Consider the following 19,261-nt stretch of genomic DNA (forward strand, 5'->3'; position numbering starts at 1 on the left):
TATTTACGTTTTCACAGTTGGTACAATTTTTAAAGAATATTTGTAGTTTGCAAAAATCGACACTTAGAAGAAATATCACACAAAAACAGTCAATGGTTTCCTATGGAAGAAAATTGAGTTAGTGGTAAGTACGGTTGTAATAACTTTTCGGGTCATTGCTGGGCACCAAGTTCAGCACTGGGATCTCTCCTAATAGCAGGTGAGTATTTCCATTTCGTTACTCGGATGGTTTTAGGTGAATATTTTAAAGTCTAGAAACTCCACACTTAGAAGACATTTCAAGTGAAACCAGTCAATGTTACCCTAAGGAAGAAAAGTGAGTTATCGGCTTTTGGGTAAGTACTCGACTGGCAGAGTTAGGATTCTGGGCATAGACTCATGGGTCTCCCAGTCTGGTAAGTACAGTTGTTACACCCTCAGCGGCACAGGGGCAGCCGGGTGCAGAGTGAGTTAGGCCCAATGTTATCCTATGGAAGGCAGGGGGCCCTTGGTTGGTGGCTGCTGACTAGCAGGCCATGCGGCTGTGGGAGCTGGGCTCCTGGTCACTTGCTCAGGGCAAATGGGGAAGTAGGTAAGTGTAGAAGTTGCACTGCCAGGGCCACTCGGGCGGCTGGGTGCAGGGTGCTTTTGAGCCGTCATGCGCTCAATGGATTGCAATGGAAAAGCTCAAGGACGAACAAAGGCTGCAAGCTCGGGGACGAAGATTCTTCAGGTGTAACCACCACTTCGAGAGGTAAGTTGGATAGTTGGAGGATAGGTAGGTACCCAGGAGTTGGGCACAGGTGCCCGCAGGGCGCCGGGGGTGCCTTTTGATGTTGGGAAATCTTACCCTCTGTTGATCGCGGTTGGGGGGTCGCTGGTTCTGAGGCTGCAGGCGTCATCAGGAGCGTCGAGGTGGGTCCTTGGGTGCCGGATTCGGGGTCACAGTCGCCGGGGAACATCCTCAGGGTCTTTGTCCACTCCGGCACAGGCCAGGCTTAGCGGGTGTAGAGTGTGCAGGGTTCACGGTTCCTGGCTGATGCCAGGGGTCAGTTACTTACTTTGAGCAGTGCTACTGCTCGTGGGAGTCCCAGATGCTCAGAGTCACAAGGTAGCCAGGTCCTCCGGGGTTTGTGAGGTTGCTGGCCACAGGAGATGCCGGGATTTAGCAGGAGCAGGTTCGAGGTCGAGGTAGGGCTGGGGCCAAAGCAGTTGGTGTCTTCCTCTTTTTAGCTGCTGCACGGCAGGTCTTCTTTCTTCTTTGCTGTTTTTGAATCTGGACTCTAAGGAAGGAAGGTTCAGGGTGCCCCTAAATACTAAATTTAGGGGCGTTATAGGTAGGTAAAGGGCAGGGACCACTGGGTCCCTGCCCTGGGGTGGGTACACCCCCTATCCTGCCACTCTCCTGTGGGAGGGGGGCAGTGGCCTAGTCCTGATTGGACAGGGCTTCCCATCTTCAAGATCTTCACCTCGCCTCCCCCACCTGAGGGGTGGGATTGGCAGAGGCTGGCACACCCCCTGTCCTTCCTTGGGGTTTCCGGCCAGTCTTCCCGCCAGAGAGGGGGTTTAGAACCGGTAGGGGCCAGTTGCTGGGTACAGCAAGTGGCCTGGAGAAGATCACAAAGGCAGCATGCCTTTGAAGCTTCCCCTGCCCATCCTGGGGGATGAGACCTAGCACCTCGCCCAGGATGTGCATTGTTGCAGGCCCAGGAGAGCGGATGGCTCTCTACCCAGGGGTCCAGCAACATGTCTGCTGTGTGGCAGCCCCTCAGACCAGACGTGGATTGTAGGTTAGTTTCAGGGGGCATCTCTAAGATGCCCTCTGTCGTGCATTGTACATTAAATCCTGCACTGACATCAGTGCGGGTTTAATGTACTGAGAAGTTTGATATCAAACTTCTCAGTCTTCAGTGAAGCCATCATGGTGCTGTGGAGTTCGTGTTGACGATCTCCCAGCACCATATACTTTTAAATGGCAGCACTGCACTTACAGTGCCCAGGAATGGACCTGGGTACTGTAGGGGCACAGGGCTCATGCTCCTGTACCCACACCACTGGCATAGGGCACCCAGCTAGAAGGGTGGCTGATGTATGCCAGGGCAGTGTATGTTGTGGGCATGGCACACAGGGAAGTGTTCCATGTCGATTCTGTTTTGTTCTAAACTCAGACACTCAGCCTGCAAGGGCAGTGTGTTTGTGTCAGGGTACAGGGACTCTAAGGGTGGCACAATAAGTCCTGCAGCCCTTAGGGGCCTTCCCTGGTCACAAGGCCCTGGATACCTAGTGTACCATTTACCATGGGCTGACATGTGGCCAGGGTTTGCCAAATCGGGTTTTAGGTTTCAGCATAGTTTTTAGGGAAGGAACATAGGCCCTGGGCACCTGATTGGCAGGAGCCCAGGGCACACTCAGTCAAAGTGCATTCAGCAATTCAGCAAAAAGTGGGGGCATACCATGCCAGAGAGATGGCACTTTCTCACACTTTGAAGAAATTGCAAAGTGTACAGCACGCGGCGGCACGGTTAGTGTTAAAACTCCCTAGGAAATCTTCAGCCTCAACTGCATTAAATTCCCTACACTGGTTGCCACTGCATAAGAGAATTCTTTTCAAACTCCTGCTCACAGCTTTTAAATCCTTGAAAAATATAGGTCCCAAATACCTTGTTAAACGTTTTATCCGCTATGATCCTGTACGTTGTCTACGATCCTCAGGGGCCAATCTTGCTAAGGTCCCGAGGCATAAATACAAAACTAGGGGCGGAAAAACGTTCACAGTCCTAGCAGCAAGAGCTTGGAATAATTTACCTGTAAATCTTAGACTGATTGAGTCCGAATGTCTCTTTAGGAAACAACTGAAGACCTGGGTCTATCAGCAATCAGATACCTATGTTCTAGCAGCCATCTAGATCTTTAGACAGCTTATCCCCTATACGCATGCTCAGCGCCAAGATGCTCCTTCCGGAGCGAATGTTGCGCTTTATAAATACCCAAATAACAATAACAATAACAATAACAAAACCTCACTGACCTTGCTTCTGCAGAACCGGGACCCCTAGCTGACGGCAATCTCTTTGGTGACCGTTTTGTCAAAGTCGTTTCGAAGTATGTGGGGACATTCACATCCCTGGACAAGGCGCAATCTGGCATTAAACATGTTTTCCAGCCAGGCCTTTTTAACAGGGCCGTACGAGGCAGGGGACGCTCGCCAGGCCGTTACTATAATCAAGGTCCCTCCAGAGGCGACTATGGTCGCGGCCGGGGAGAATGAAATTCAACTAGAGGAGGTACCTTCAACCCCACATGCCGACACTTCAACAAACGCCGTTTCCACGGGGGTAGAAACAGAGCAGGATTCCAGGCGCAAAATTCTGCAAGTAAGAGTAACAGACATTTCTCAGTTAACATTGGGGGGTCGGACTCAATTCTTTGTTCACAATTGGAGAAGATTGACACCGGATTCCTGGGTATTACAGACTGTTTAGTGGTTCCATCTGGAATTCTATCGTACACCCATTCAGGACAAACTCCCCAGGTCCCTTAGTTTTTCCCAACAAAAATGTATTTTTATAGACACCGAAATCGGTGAATTGCTGGAAAACATGCGATCGCTCACAGCGACTGCAGGCCTCACGGTTTTTCCAGCAATGTCTTTTTGGTTCAAAAGAAAGGTGGCGGTCACAGCCTAGTTCTGAATCTGAGGGATTCACAAACAAAAGGAAGGTGCACTCAGTACAAGAGTCATTCAAATCACAAGTACTATCCGTTGATATTTCAAATTTATTCCAAATTTAATCGGCAAACAGCCAACGCATTTCGTCCCTTTTGCCAGGGGACTTCTTCAGGGCTAAAGATCAAATGAGATACGGCTAATTTCGCAACTGCAACTTAATAATAGCCAAAACGTCCATTTTTTTGATGGTCAGTTATCATGCTGCTCTTCATATGATTACGAATTGAGAGTGCAATTACCATGAAGCCTCTTACAATTTAGAACCTACCTATGATGATACTTACTATACCGCCATGTATTTTTGATGAATACATTGGGATACACATGTGATGAACTTTGCGCAGTTAATGGACGTTTTGGCTATTATTAAGTTGCAGTTGCGAAATTAGCCGTATCTCGTTTGATCTTTAGCCCTGAAGAAGTCCCCTGGCAAAAGGGACGAAACGCGTTGGCTGTTTGCCGATTAAATTTGGAATAAATTTGAAATATCAACGGATAATACTTGTGATTTGAATGACTCTTGTACTGAGTGCACCTTCCTTTTGTTTGTGAATTTTCTGGATCATTATAGCATCTTTCAACGACGGATGCTGGAAGTGGATGCACCGTTTTCTGATATAACTATACTTGGGAATTTAAGTGCTTAACCTTTGTCTGTCGTTGGTGGCTCTTCTATTTTGTCTGAATCTGAGGGATTTCAATCAATTCCTGGCTTACAAACATTTCAAGATGGAGGGAATCCATCTTTTGGCGGACTTACTGAAAACAGGGGATTGGATGGTCAGGCTAGATCTCATAAAAGCTTACCTCTCCATTCCAATTTATCCTCCCCATTGCCGTTTCCTACAATTCCAATGGAGGGATCGATGGTTCGAGTATTTGGCCCTTCCTTTCGGGTTTTGGGATAATGAAGCCGGTGGTGGCTCACCTACGAGAACAAGGTGTTCGCATGATCATTTACCTGGACGACATCTTAATCATGGCTCAGAGTCCAGCGTTGGCCAACCATCATCTTCAGATGACCATGTCTCCCTTGCAGAGTTTGGGGTCTGTGATCAACGAGCCGAAATCATCTCTTTGTCCGTCATCTCTTTGTCCGTCTCAGACAATAGATTTTTGGGGTTTTGTGATAGATTCTCAGGCTGCTCAACTGAGCCTTCCCAAGACAAAGCTGAAAGCTCTCAAGAAAGAGATATTGGCAATTCTCAACAAGCAGATGGTCTCTCTCAGGACAATTGCCAGAGTAGTTGGACTACTGGCCTCCTCCATCCAGGTAATCTTCCCAGGCCCTCTACATTACAGGGCCCTTCAGAGGTTGAAGATTCAACATCTCCAAAAAGGTTTGTCCTACACGGACCAAGTTCCCTTGTCGCAGGAAGTACGGAAGGAGATGCAGTGGTGGCTGGGCCACTTGGAAGCGTGGAACGGCAGAGCAATTTTCGTCTCTCAAGCCAAGGTTATAATAGAATCCGACGCCAGTCGTTGGGGTTGGGGAGCGCGTAGCGGAGACATTTCCACTGGAGGAAGGTGGTCTCCTCAAGAATTAGCCTTACACATCAATTGCCTGGTCTTCTAGCGGGTTCCTTCGCAATACGGACAGAAGCAGTCCTCATGTTGTATCCTTCTCAGGATGGACAACATATCGGCGGTGAGGTATATCAACAAGTTGGGAGGCATGAGGTCGTCTCTACTTGTAGAGATCGCCAAAGACTTTTGGCATTATTGCCTGAGTCGACCAATCACGGTAATAGTGGAGTACATTCCGGGCCAGTCCAACTTGGTAGCGGACTGGAATTCCAGACACCTCAAAGATTACAGCGATTGGCAACTTCAACCAATCTTATTCCAGTGGTTACAAGAGATCTGGGATCCTTGTCAAATAGACCTGTTTGCGTCCAGACTGAATCGACAGGTTCCGGCGTTTTTCAGCTGGAGACCAGATCCACTGGCGATGGCAACGGATGTCTTCCTTCAGGATTGGTCAGGGTGGCTGAATTACGCGTTTCCCCCCTTTCTTCCCAGAGTGACGTCTTATATTGTCAAGCAGCAGGCGGAAGTGATTCTGATGACTCCCCTGTGGAGATCGCAGTCCTGGTTCCCAGTATTATTGGAGATGAGCTGCGATCTTCCCAGGATGCTTCCTTGGTCACAGTCGCTGCTCCTGGGACCTCTCAAGGAACAGCACCTGATGGTCATATCGAGGCGACTGTCTCTGATGGCATGGAGGCTTTCCAGCAACAGTGGGAAATGCCGGGTTTTTCAGACAGGGCTTCAGCTTTCATCAAACAAGCCTGGGAACCTTTCACAAGAAAACATACTGGAAAGACTGGAAAGGCTGGATGGATTGGTGCCAGGAACGACACGTCGATCCCGTGGGGGCAGGACTATTCCACGTCGTGAATTTTCACTCAGACAAGGCCACTGAAGGTTAAGCTTACCGCTCTGTAAATAACTATAGATCCGCCATTTCTGCAGGACATTCTAAAGTTGATGGTAGATCTGTCAGCATGCATCCGGTGGTATGCAAACTTCTTAAGGGCATACGGGTGGCGAACCCTCCTAAACCTAGATATTCCAGTTTATGGGACGTTTCTTTGGTCATATCTCTTTTTAATAGATGGCCTGTGAATAATCTTTTATCCAGAAAACATTTATCTGCCAAATTGGCTATGCTTTTATGTCTATCCGCTTGTAGGCGCAAATCGGGTGTACGGGCCTTGGATATTTCAGGTAGAGTATTTACTCCGGAGGGAGTTTCCTTTACTATTACAGGGCGTACAAAGACTTTGTCAAGATGTTTTGAATATAATGCTTTTCCAGACAATGACAAACTGTGTGTTGTACAGTGCTTAAAAGCTTATGAAGATTGCACCCGTTCACTGAGACCGGATGGTTGTACACAATTGTTAATTGCTTTGCAAAAACCATTCAAGCCAGTGTCGGCTGCCACTATAGCCAGATGGTTACGTTTTGTTATGCAAGAAGCTGGTATTGATATTCAAATGTTTGGGGCACATTCTGTACGAGGTGCCATGGCATCAAAATCTTATATGTTGGGTTCTAGTATCCAGGACATTATGCGATGTGCCGACTAGTCATCTGAATCAACTTTTAAACAATTTTATTATAAACAGTTTGGTGATATAACCTCAGTTGTGTTTACTAAGCGTTAAACTAGCATAATACGAAGCCTCCGGTCCTGTAATAGAATAAAAAATTTGCTAGCATTCGTGCCAAGAAATGTCAGTTCTATTAAGGACACGGAGGCGAGGATTATCCCACCCGGTTATATTGCAATGTTATCGTAATAATTACCCGCCTGTGTATGATGTATTGTGATTTTCTGTTATATAGAAGTTATGGGTTGTTCTTTTTCTTTTTTCTTTCAGGGTTGGATAAGAAATCCGAGTAGGAGATTTTTCGATTTGAAGACTGTAGAGGAAGTCATGGTTTCCGGTTAATCTTTCACATTGCAGGACATTGTTTCTTATTCCAGTTATAGATACACCCTTGTGTTGCCAGTTCGAGCAAAAAAAGAGGATCATGGGACTGTATTGGTGGCTCTTATTGTGGCTGATGGGACGTGATTGGTGCAAGAGCACCATGGGAAATGTAGTTTATGTTATTGAATGAACGTTTTTCATTGGCTGCTGTGTTGTCAGTAAAAGAAATAGTAAGCATAATCCTCGCCTCCGTGTCCTTGATAGAATTGGAAATTCTTGACGCGAATGCTAGCACATTTTTTATTATACTTCTCCTTCTTTACTGACAACAAAACGGCAGCCAATCAAAAGCTTCAGTGTAGTAGTAGCTAGAGAAGAGTTAACACTTAATAATGTACTCATTCTGAAGGGTGAATTATTTATACCTCCAGCTGGCATAAGAGAGAAACTCATTTCTACGGCTCATTTAGGCCAATCCAGTAATATCAAGAAATTGAGGGATCTGTTTTGGTGGCCTTATAAGGACAATAGTATTGTAGACTTTGTAAAAGGATGTTCGCTTTGTGCTGATTCTGATAAAGTTTTGAAAATGCAACATTCAAATTATTTACACGTTTCTGCACCGGACAAACCGTGGTGAAAAATGCCATTGATATGCTGAGTCCATACGAAGGGACCTCTATGGGGAAAATGTACATCTTGGTTGCCATTGACTACTTCTCCCCAAGTGGGTTGAAGTTAAGTGGTTTTCACAAGCTGATTCAACAGCTGTCATAAAGTTTCTTCAAGAAAGGAAAGAAGGACTACCTAGAACTATTATGTCTGACAACGGGTCACATTTTATTTCTTATTAGTTTTGTACCTTTTTGAAATATGCCAATATTAGTCACATAAAGACTGCACTGTACTCACCAAATAGGAACAGAAGAGTAGAGAGGTTTAACAAAAACATGTTGATGTAAAATGAAGTCCTTTTCTGACAATTGGGGCAATAGGAAATACGAGATTGGCTCATTTATAAATTGCAACACAAGTAGCTGCATATACTCAATGGCATGTATTTGTGGTAAAATGTACATGGGATCTACAAAACCAGATGGATGGAACACCTAAGGGCAAGTAAAAATTGTGATGTGAAATATCCTATGCTAATACATTTTCAAGACATACAAACTGAAATAGGAAAAATATGCTTTTTGGGAATAGACCATGTCACCCTGGATAGGAGAGGGGGGGACTTGGAGAAAAAATAAGAACCAGGGAAACATTCTGGATAAATAGATTGCGAACAGTCCAATTTGGTTTAAATGTGGATAGGAAATTACACACTGTACTCTAATTAAAACCACTCTATTCAGATAACATATTAAATTGAAGATAATTTGCTTTTAGGAAGGAGGGAAAGAGAGTGAAATATAGTAATACCAGTTGCGGATTATTAGGGCTGTATACTCATCAAATAACTATAGTCAAGTAACTTTGTGGGTAAACAATTCAGGAAAGATGTGTACTGAAAAGGGATAATATCCGAAAACCCCAGTTTAATCAATAAGATCTGGGTTAACTTAGATATACGTAGAAGACAAATTTAAATATATGAAGAAGAAAAAATAACAATGTAGCTCTAGAGGGGAAACGACATACCTTGATCGCGTTACAGTACGCAAAATGGGTTTCTAATCCCATAGGAGCTGTAGACAATTTGAACAACGCAAGGAAAAGGAAACAAAAAAAGGGTAATATCTATAGATATTCATATCTTCCCCTGCCCCTAAATGTAGGTGAACATAAGAAATAAACAACAGAAGAGTGCGGCCAAAGGAAAAGGAGAAAAACGGCAAAAGGAAACACTCTTGTTAATTAAAAGAACCCTCACTCACCAACCTAGTTGGTGCCATGCTTCATCATTGGGTTCCCACCAGAGAGGCCGAGTGCCTCCCTGGTGTGCTACAATGCCTGGTTACAGCGGCGCAGGTTTTTTCTGTGATAACAGAGTGAATAAGTGGAAAGTGATTTAAAAAGTGCTCAGTTCAGCCGTAAACAAACTTTATTCGTGGTGAAGCAAACACTAAAAAGCAGTGTGAAGGATGTTACAAAAACTGGCTAAATTGACCAGATACATCCATAGTGTAAACTAAACAAGCATTGTCATAGCCAATAGGTCTAGAATTTGGGACCTTATAAGTGTTTAGGTATCCAGCACAATATCCTTGGTGCAACAACATCAAGTGTTGCATGGCTAAATACTTATAAGGTCCCAAAGGCGAGACCTATTGGCAATGTGTCTTACATCAATGAAGTGGCAAAAAATAACACCCCTCATCAACATAGAAACGCAGAAGGGGCACTAAGCAAATAAATAAAATTTAATTTTTAAAACCAGCATCATACCTGTTAAATAAAAAAGCTTACTTATAACAGCAGCTTACCAGCCCTGCTTTGGAACACCCAAAAAAGTGCCTCTCACTGTTTTTACTTGGCCCTCACTAACAACCTGGGGACGAGCCATATATGTCGAAATTTGCCAGGACAGCTGATGAAAACCGGGTCGCCTGGTCACCCTATTGAGATTGCTCTCTTGAGTCCTGTCTTCTGCATTATGGTTCTCAATTGGTGACTGTTAAACCTCCCGGTGCATAAGTCGATAGATCGTTGTGAGTACAGTCATGAAATACAGTGCCAATCCTGTGTAACCTCAGGATTTCTCTGATCGCTTTCCAGCCGCCTCCGAGGAGGCTGGGTAGTACAAGTAGCATTTCAAGTGCAGCTGCGCATTGTATCTCCAAAAATAATCGGTGGATTCAAGGCATAGGTGAGTCCTTCTTGTCAGGGTTGAATACAGTGAGATTCACTTCCTGTTTACCCCCCACTGCACATTAGGGCGGTATCAGCTGGTTTGGACCAGTCTGAGGTGGCAAGTATCTAAGTCTTATTACCTGCTTGGAAGGGCGAGTGATGTTTTATGTTGGATATTGATGTTGTTGCCCGTTTGTTGTTTCTGTATTACTCTACTCTGGTGGCCATTTCATATGAGTGAGTGCCTGTCCGGCAATGGAAGTCCTTCTGGAGCAGTGGTCTTCAAACTTTTTAATGACACGCGCCCCAGTGAAAAAAAAAAACCTTCAATGCCCTCCCCGAATATTTTCTGATTAATTTTATTAAATTGGCAATGTTAAAATATGTCTAGACTTATGCAGCTAAGTTCTGTTAACATTTTAAAGATGCAATCAAATACATGATGGCCAACATACTATTCTGGTCAGGCAGGACTTCCTAACGTTTAAAAGTATCCACAGTGTGATTATTAAAAATGGGGGCAGAGAGTTTGAAAAATATTTGGAGTCTCTTCCCTTTTGACACCTTCTCCCAGCCAGGATATAAATGAATAAAGATGTTAGTGATGGCCCATTACAGAGTGGCTTACTGCCACTCATTTTTTCCCTGCTGATAACGAAGCACTGTTAATAGCATAATGCTTCTTTTGGACCAATCCTGCTCCCCGCCTGCAATCACTTGAGGCCCCACTAGGGCCCACCCCCCAGTTTAAAGACCCCAGTTCTAGAGTGATGAAGATGCACTTGCAGCAAGCCACTTGCGCCTGTCTGTGCGCAGAGAGCGCAGGGAGCACAGAATGCCGGCAGTTGACCTCAGGTTTCCTTTGGCTATCCTTGCCAGAACTATGACTGTGCTTTTTGGTGAGATTTAACTTATCGTCTCAGTGGTTTACTTGTAAATCATACGAGTTGGAAATTTATTAGTCAACCACCTCTGACCCTTGTCCATCTACATTGTTGTGCAATTCAAGGTTCCTGCTCCTTTTTTGCTGTCCTCAGTGCAGGAAGCTCTTGAGAGGGCTGAGAGCATTCACAGAATCTCCTGACCTGGGTCCATACGGAGAGATTCAAGATGGTTGGTAGAGTGGACTCACCCTGATTTAGATTTATTTAAATGCCAGCTCTACTTGCCACTCCTTAGAAATTTCTGAACTTTTGGTTGATCTGTATTTGGAAAATGGGATTACTGAGAGCTGAGTTTGGGCCATATCTGGTCCGTGATTAGGGATGAAATTTCACCTAGCTACAAAAATAATTCATGTTGAATTTATCATGGACACAATATGTGGAGGCATAGAGGTAGGACAGAATTGTCCTTAAGCATGGCTTAGTAGTGCGTAACGCCTGCCCTGATTTACAGCATATTTTGGTATATTTTCAAGTTTTTATATCATGTGTGCTCTCTGAGGAGAAGTGAAATGGTATGAGAGCCAGGGTAAGCTCAGTGGTCTTGATGTACACACTAAATATAGCCAGTGGGGTAGCTAGACCCACTGCCACCCAGGGCAGCCCCTAAGTTTAGGTGCAGATAACAGCGGGCGACAGACAGCTTGTTCTCGGGGTGCAGGAGGGGTGGCAGCCAACTGACGACTTGTTCACAGGGGTGGGGTGGTGGTGTTGGACACGACTTGCTCACATCCGCTGCTCTCAAAAAGAGTGCCGCCCCATTTCTGAGATGAACACCAAGCTAGATTGTTGGCCATCCCTTAACATGGACTATGGCCATGCAAACAACAGCTCCAAAGGGAAGCCAACAAAGACAGACAGTCACCAGGCACAGACTTAATGGCCACAAACTGGAGATCGAAACGTCGAGAAAAACAGAAGTAGAAACCAAGAGGAGCCAGGCTCTGCACTAGGATGACAATGGAGAACCATATCCATGCACATGGAAAAGTAGAACCTGAGTGACGTTGAGTCTTACACTGTCCATTTAACACTGTGATATAAAACACATCCTATCTCCTAGGATAAGATATCCTAAAAAAAAAATTAAAGAGGGAAGTTATTCACCATCCCTGAGGAGCATGGCGGAGTCAACAAAAATATTTGCCATACTGTAACCATGATGCTAGATGTGACATGAAATGTCAAGCATGGCTTCTCGTTTATTGGCACTCTAATGTGTATACTTTTCACTCAAAACCGAAACTGTGTATCAATATCGCTGTGAAGTCAGTTTAAACGCGTCATGTAATGAGTTTGGCAACATTGGTATAACTGGTAATGTCAATAAGAATCATTTGAATTTGCTGGCAGAGAGGCGGACAGTTTGAGCTAATGAAAGTACAGGGGCCCTGAGAGAAAGAGATGAAAAAGTAAGTGGTAAGAGCTTAAAAAATTAGGCTTGGGGATGAAAGAGACAGTAGAGAAAGAAGGATGCAAGAAGGACAAAAGAATAAGTGTTAAGCAGATATAGAAAATGAGAGCCATGGCCCAGCAAAGAGAATAATAATCAAGAATCAATGGAAGAGAGGCCAGGAAAGAGAGAGAGACAACAACATGTTGAAGGACCCCTGCAGAAGTGGGGAGAAAGGATCAGAGAAAAGGGGAGAGACAGCAGAGATAGACAGAAAACAGAGAAAAGGAAGAGATGGTGGCTATAGAGAGAAAATCTGAAAGAGAGAGCGAAAGAGAGCAAGAAACAGAATGAGCGTGAGGGGAAACTGAGGGAAAATAAAAAGACAAAGAAAATGAAGCTGAACTTGAAAGAGCTGAAGGGAATTCAGGAAAATGTAGTGAGGAGCTGCTGGAATAAGAAACCGAATATTAGTTGTTAGAAATGGGGGTCTCTACTTGGTAATGGCTGGCCACTGTCCAAGTAGGGACCCTTCTTCCTAAGTCAGAGTAAGAGGGCTACACCTTTTATAACCCCTGCTCAACCCTGTGGTAACGTAGCACGAGCAGCTACGCCTATCTCAGAGGCAGTGTGTGAAGCATTTATGACCATACACAGTAACACAGTGAAGAACACTACAAAGGGACACCACACAAGTAGTTATTAAAAATAAGTATCTTTATATATAGACTTAACACAAGACCAATAACGATAAAAAGCCACAATACTGTAAAATAGGATTACTCTTGAAATGCTGCAGAAATAGTTCAAAGTGTGCTAAAAGGGGAATCAGTTCAAAGCAGTGGTCTCTGCGACCCTTTTACTTTACAAAGTACCTGGATTTCGTAGCAGAACAAAACCAAATGTCGCAAAGAAGCTGTAGCGATGATTTTCTGCATGCGAGGCCGGTGATGCGATGAAAATGGCGAACACCCGGCGTCTGCTCTGCGATGATCTTGATGCGATGATCTTTGGCGTTAGCGAGCACTTGGCAGCCCGCAAACGTGCGATGCGATGATCTTTGGAGTCAGCGAGCACTTGGCAGCCCGCAAACGTGCGATGCGATGATCTTTGGAGTTAGCGAGCACTTGGCAGCCCACAAACGTGCGATGCGATGATTTTTGGTTGCGAGCACTCAGCGGCAGCAGCGCGATGATCTTCCGGTGCGCTTTCAGCTGCGGCGGCTCGCAAACGTGCGTTAGTGGCGATTTCAGCTCTCTTCTCTGTAGTCGAACTAGAGGCCCTGGAACTCACAGGAGCCTCACCTGCAGATAGAAACCCTCGCTGGGAGGAATCAGGAGGCTGGTGGTGAAGTCTGATGTGCCTGAGACTTCAACAGGAGGCTAGCTCTCTCCTAGCCCTTGGGTGATTGCTTTAGCAAGATTAATAAAAGTTCTCTCAAAGTCCTTTTCCCTCTTCTTCCAAGTTCAATGGTAACCACTGCAGGCCAATCCAAGAAACAGCACACAAGCACAAGGAGAGTCACCTCCTGCAGATTCCTTCAGTTACACGGACAGAGGTTCGTCTTGATGTCCAGGAGCAATACAAATTGTAGGGGTTTGGGCACAGATATTTATACCCCAAAAGTCTTTGTTCTAAAGAGTCACAAGTCACTGAAACCAGCCAGAACCAGTTCTGCTCAGTCCTGGAGCACTTTGTTCACCAGGCTGCATCCTTACTTTCAGAGAGAGGGGGTCTGCCATCAGACGCACAGTAGGAGGTGGAGCCAGCATTCACCTTGCCAGACACAGCCCTATTCAGGTCAAGGAGCTACCCCTCACCATACTCCAAATGCAGACCTCTCTATTCAACCCAGGTCTGACTCAGCCTGCCCTATCCCTCCAAAACCAGAAGGCCAATACACATAACAGCAGTGCACACTGGTAGGCTTAGGCAAGAAAATACCTACTTTCTAAAAGTGGTATTTTCAAACACAGAATAGAAAAATAAACTTTACTAAAAGATGTATTTTAATATCCTGAGCTCAGGCATACTAAATTCGTTTTTCTACCATGTTCCTTGGGTCAGTTAGGATTATAGAATGTAATAGTCAAACTGCCCATTCTGGCCTATGGAGAACAGGTAGCTTTACAGTAGTGAAAAACGAAATTGGGTGTAATTCACTAACAGGACATGCCACACATACCAAGGCATGTCCTACCTTACACATACAATGCATCCTACCATGGGGGTGACTTATATGATGCCAAGGGAAGGTTCAGCGGCTGGGAAGTGTGGGCACTTCACAGCTAAGATGGCAGTTCTGGACTGCACACAGACTCTGCAGTGGCAGGTCTGAGGTACACTTTACAAGCTGCTTCTGTGGGTGGCGCAAACCAGCGCTGCAGGCCCACCAGCAGCATTTGGTTTAACAGCCCTGGCCACACACAGGCCACGCTACTAGGGACTAAGAGATAAACCAAATAAGCCAATCATGGATATACCAATTCACATATCATATTTACACAGGGAGCATTCGCGCTGTGGCACGTAATGGCAGTGGCACAGCGCCCAGAGCATCTAACACCAGCAAAAACAGAGGAGACAACAGTGAAAAATGGAAGGGAGACCCCCGCCAATGGTGCCAGGTCTAACATTAGTCTAGGAAAGAGCAGAGGGAGAGGGACCTAAAGGGATATGGGAGAGGCCGACTGTTAGATATGCATGAAGTGGAAGGAAAATGTACTTACAAGGCTGAAAGAAAACCGCGAGACAGGACGAAGAAACTGCAGGAGGCAGGAAGGAAAAGGATAAAAAATATCAGGAGAAAGGGGAGGAGGACTGAAATAGGAAGAGAGAAGCTAAGAGCACTGGGGCGTTGAGGCAGAATTTGAACATGTTGATAGAAAGCTGCGAAAGGAGGCAAGTGAGATACTGCGCGAGGAAAGCAGGGTGCAGGAGAATGGAGGCTTAATGAGAAGACAACGGGGGCCACAAAAAGAGAAGCAAGGGAGACGAGAAGATGTCGAGCTCATGAAAAATTGATTGAATTTTGATAGAATGAGGGGAGGAGGAACGGGCGAGAGAATGCGGTAAAAGGGAGTTGGAATGAGGGTGGCGGGGTGGGAGCGAGTGAAATAAGGATAGGAGACGATCAGTCGACGGCAGGGAGCAGAGAGATGTGCTGGGGCAGGCACCGGAAGTAACACGCACATTCTGGATTAGAAAGAATGTCAGAACGTGTGAATCAGAGGTGACATTTCGGGAGGCTGACAGGTATCAACATATGGCAGTGTGTTTGTGCAGCGCTGGCAGGCCTGTCTCCAGACACAGACAAGGTGGGCAATTATATTAAACGCGTGTCTTTTATTGTGTACTAAAAGAACTCTTGGCCGAATCTGGATAACATGATTATTGCAAGTAAGCCATGTGTGTTTAACTAGAAACTGTGCAGACCAGTTAATGCTAATAACTGCAACCAAAGTGGCATAAATAAAAACTAAGGACAGTGAATAATGCGTACTTACTTCTTTCTCGATTCAGAGCCTCCGGATATGGGGTTCTTTGATGTCATGTATCCGCCCGGAACTAAACCTGGCATAGGCCGCTTACGTGGTTTTGACCTATGGCTAAAGTGTCACGTGGGGTAAGATATCCAATCACCTACATTCCTCAACATTACTTTATTGTTTCACTAGAAACCCCAATGTGAACGAGCAAATTGACGAACATGACGTACTGTTTCCAACTCATACACATGTACGAAAAAAAGGCTCTGTTAAACAAATTTCATAATGAGAAGGGAAAATGTCCTAATATAGAGGGGCAGAGTAGTATAGCTCCTTTCCTAAGATGGAAAAACGGTGGAGAAAAAGGATGTAGTTAATACACACTGTCCAAAGATTGATACATTGTAGCGGACCTAAAAGTGGTGCGTGCGCGAGTGAAAGTAAAAGCAGCGCGTCTGCACATATGTTAGCAATTAACGAGAGATGCGGCGGGGGAGGGGCGGAGGAGCGTTTCAAAAGCAACCCAGATGGCGCCTGATCGGGCGCTGAACGCTGGCGGGTGCACACGCGCGTGAACGCAAGCGCTAGGCCACCCAAAGCTTGTGGTAGCACTTTTTAAAGCCCCTACTAAATGTCTCGCAGAGCAGCGCATGCGCTGGCTCATCGAGACATAAAAACGGTGTGGTCAACATGTTTCTGCCTTCATTTGCTGTTTGCGAGGCTTTCGTCAGGACCAAAAACACCACGGCGGTATGCACACGCTAAGGCGCACCCTAACCGTGTTGAACCTGCATGCAACCAGGCTTCGTAGCTCACCAGGGAGGCACTCGGCCTCACTCTTCTGTTGTTTATTTAATATTACCAGTAGGGGGATTCAGAGTGACTCCTTATACTTTTCCCTCTCTCTTCTGTTGATTACATATATTGAACATAAGAAATACTCAGGAGAGAAACAAATATAATTTCTTTTTAGTGTATTATGAAATCGACAGAGATTGACTAAATGACTGAAAACCAGTTTACTGAACAGTAAAAGGTAACAGAGAGATGTTAAATTAATAATAATATATAGCAGAATGGCCACAAGACATACCAACGACTGGAACGAAAGGAGCAATGTTAGGGTTCGAAACCCGATGCCTACTGCTAACTTTCACAATGTTCAAATAACCACTTATAAAATGAATTATCTCTTTTATTGTATTATGAAATTATTTTTATATTTTTTATTTTTAACCTTTACCACAACACCTTCATTTTCTTTTACCTTTAAAGACTAGTATTCAGTAGGGTAATGCCAGGTGCACGATGCTGAGGATTCAATGACAACCATAAAGAAAACGGGGAGTTCTTCGAAACTGTTAAAACAAATGCTCTTAAAATCAGGTGAGAGCAATTACCTCTAGGGAGGAGTATACATAGAAGGCCTGTTCTCCCCGTGCTACATAGCTTCCTGACCAGACTAACAGACGGACGTGCTGGAAATACACAGCAGTACGCAAATGCGAGTCTCTGATACAAAAGAGTGTTTAAATAAAGATTAGATATGAGGGCAAGCATCAGCAACAGGCAGAATGCTAGTATTTCTCTTGAGAAGTTCGAAGTATTTCTCAGTGGTTTTTAATCACTTAAATAGCTTTTAGGGCTGCCAAGAACATGTAAGAATATTTAAACTTTTCAATATTCCGCATTGTATTAAGTTGCAAACTTAACAGATTGCAAAACATAGAAAAGTGAGTAGATTAAGGTAGGATGGCCTTTTTGCCGCTGGCACTTTCACCCCGCAGGAGGGCGATTGAACATATTTGAGTTCCATATGAATGATGTAATAATAAAGGAATGCCCAAATAGTGTTGAATGGTACAATGACGTTGGGTGCCTAAATTATTAAAATTAAAACCAATAAACAGGTTAAGTAAGTAAGGGCATGAGTGATTGTTATGTACTCTTTTTACAGTATCCTGTATCAAGGGGAATGCTAATAGATGATGGAAGAAAGGAGTCGATCCACATTTGAAAAAGGAAGTAAATTAGCACTTGATTAAGGTGAGACACCAGGGAAAAAGGGAATTAAAGCAAGAGAGGTAAACCTAAGACATGTAATAATGATCCTTTTGATGCAGACATACTTCTACTGATAATATATAACGACCGGACGAGAGAAGCGGAGTAGGTCTACATAAGAACGATTGGAAAATGACTAGAATATTCCCCACCAAGTAAAAGTAAGTTTACAGAAAATTAATAATATAAGAAATAACATAGATTTAGGAAACACATACGTTATTGATTACCTTTCTTTCCCTAAAAGCACAGAAGAGTATTATCAGGAGTGGAGGATGCAATATACATAAATTCAAGTAACTTGATATATTCCAAGAACAGAAACAGTAAGGTAAATTATGTTCCTATCAAATAACCATTAGACATAGTGAAACTAACAGAGTCACTGCTGCTTCATTACCTAAATCAGATTGATTAGTAATAAATTACCTATTTTAGAAGCACAGGAGAATATCCCTGAGGTACAAGAAAATAAATGGAAACATGTCAATAGAGGTATGGCACTAAAGAATATGATGTAAATACTTTGCATAGGACAATAGTTATGGTTTTCAATAAATGGTGCACACGGAAGGTGCGAACTGTTAGTGAGCCTTTACATTTGAGAAATTCTTGAAATTATGTTGTAGAACATAGGTATATAGAAGATGATACATAAGTAAATGTGTGTGTTCTTTGTTGGTTGTGTTTAAATTTAATTTTAAAAGAATTGATATGTATCTCTTTGTTTGTGACAGCCCCGAAGAAGCGCGTTTGTGCACAAAACATGTGTTGGCTGTAGGTAGTATTGCTGTGTAATCATGATACATCGAGAGAACAAGAATAAAGAATAAGAAAAGGACATACTACGAGAAAGATTAATGTCTATTGCGTGAAAACACTCAGTAAAATGTACTATATATATATATATATATACACATATAGGAAACTGAACATATCCCGGCACTCAAAACGTGTATTGCTTTAATAGGCTTTTTCCATAGTATACTCCATCATTAATATATCATTGGTCAGACAACGTGAATACATTTCTCAATACTTTACTCCTGAGACAAGGATAATTGCATCCAAATTACAAGCAGACTTCTATTACAAAAAACGTTTTTTTGGAAAGAGAAATTTTGTACAGAAGGTACACAATAGTACAATTCAAAATTTTACAAAGACCCCTATTGTGAGAAATATATTAGAAGGGGCAGGCAACTATAACTCACGCGACCGCAATCCTCTGCTGATGACATATGTGTCTTTATGAAAAAAAAATATTTGTAATATATGTATAGCTAAAATTTAATGGAAGAAGACATGGGCAAATAAGTGTCTAAATACAGTATTAGCATCAGCAGAGGATTGCGGTCGCGTGAGTTATAGTTGCCTGCACTAACTATAACGGGGGAATTTCATTGGTTTTTTATCAGTAAAAT

At 43.9% G+C, this 19,261-nt stretch overlaps 1 protein-coding gene across 3 annotated transcripts in view; it reads right to left on the reverse strand.

Moving 5' to 3' along the window:
- ARHGEF1 (Rho guanine nucleotide exchange factor 1) overlaps positions 1 to 19,261 on the reverse strand; it is an 891,302-nt gene that overhangs the window by 769,321 nt on the left and 102,720 nt on the right. The gene's annotated exons all lie outside the window — the stretch shown is intronic.

This window comes from Triturus cristatus, chromosome 7 (genome assembly GCF_964204655.1).
Source record: "Triturus cristatus chromosome 7, aTriCri1.1, whole genome shotgun sequence".
Classification (NCBI taxonomy): Eukaryota; Metazoa; Chordata; class Amphibia; order Caudata; family Salamandridae; genus Triturus; species Triturus cristatus.